Source organism: Ostrea edulis, chromosome 5 (assembly GCF_947568905.1).
Source record: "Ostrea edulis chromosome 5, xbOstEdul1.1, whole genome shotgun sequence".
Classification (NCBI taxonomy): domain Eukaryota; kingdom Metazoa; phylum Mollusca; class Bivalvia; order Ostreida; family Ostreidae; genus Ostrea; species Ostrea edulis.
Genome location: NC_079168.1, coordinates 1,785,377 through 1,787,022, shown reverse-complemented (window position 1 = coordinate 1,787,022; position 1,646 = coordinate 1,785,377).

The following is a 1,646-nucleotide window of genomic DNA, read 5'->3' as shown; positions in this document are numbered from 1 at the left end:
AAAATTAGATAGGTGCGCATGTGGGGAGTGGTCCGCGCATATATACATGCCCAATAGCTGAATTTATCGATTTATTTTTAAATTATCATTATATTGAAATGCGTTTTATGTTCACAGGCAGTGCTGTTTAAACAGTTTTACAAACTTGAAAGGTTTGGGCATTTTTATCATACAATTAGTAATTTGAAAAAATTGAGAGTAAAAAAAAAACAAACAAGGAAAGTAGAGGCAGCCGACTGCTGAGAGCATACAGTTCAGAACAAGTCGTGCATCAAAGGTTAAGCAAGTCACAGTGAAGGCAGCAGAAATAAAATGTATATATAGAATAAAAATATTTCAATCACATTCATGTATACATGTTTTAATGATTTATAATATAAAACCCTGGGAGAAAACTAAAACGGGCTATCTGTTTCAGCTACCTAATTTCATTAATTTAATAAGTATTTGGCAAATAGATATTGTTTAAATTGAACCTGATCAAAGCATGAACATTACAAAATATGTACATACATGAAGCTGCGCTCGCTCAAACGGTAGCACCGTCAACATATTAAAAATTTCTATAGTTTCAAGAAATAAAGAAAAAATGATGTGGATTATGTCCAATGAGAATGATATGTTGCTTACCAAGCTGGACAATTTTCAATCAATATTTTCTAAACATGCAAGAAATAGTGCATGATATAACGTAAAAAAAAATTTAAAAAAAAAAAAAAAAAGGGAAAAAAAGAAAGATCCAGACGAAAACGTTATTACCTTAGTACAAGTGTACTTTGACAGGTTGTTTATTGTACGTATATCAATCACATGTGTCTTATTAGCACTTACCGTATACAGATAATCCCCAATGGCTATAATCTTCTGTTGTCAGTCTTTGTTTTCTTTATTTCTTTATGTCGACATGTTACTGCTATCAATTTCGACTTTCTTCTTTATATGTTGCCCTCAATAAATTTATTCTATTCTACATATATATCTTTCCTCACAGTAAATGCAATTTGTAAATATATACATGTAAACGATTACATGTAAACCTTTATACCCTCAAAACGAATAAAAGAAAAAAGTATTGAAAAACAATTAAAGGGGCATTATGTCATTTTCTCACCAAAATTGAATCAAATGAAAATTGTTCTATATTACATATTTCAGCAATAACACCAGTGTTTATTTATTTCAAACACTTTCTAACCTCAAAGCAGGCACATGAATATTGTCTTGTAAGACAATAATTCGTCCTTATTTCTGTACACTTTTAAATTATCTAGCGTAGTTTTATTAGGTTTATCTTGTTTTTGTACAAAATTCATTAATATATATTCCTATGCTATTGAGAGATTTTGAGGGGAAAAAAAAAGGTTTCCATCACTTTCACATATATAATTCCCTTTTAAAAAAAATCAAAACTACCCCCCACCCCCAACAACAAACTTTACAGTACTACTTTACTATATGATGTTAGGTAAATTGACTTAACTACCGCGCTAAATCCGAGGCACTTGTATATTTTTTTCTTCTAAAAATGTTGGACATGCTGTGGTTTGAAATTTTCTTTGCGCCCAAAATAAAATCGAATGAATTATGTATGACAGACCTGTGGGTGCTTAAAAATCACCGGTATGACTTATTGAATTCTCACAAAC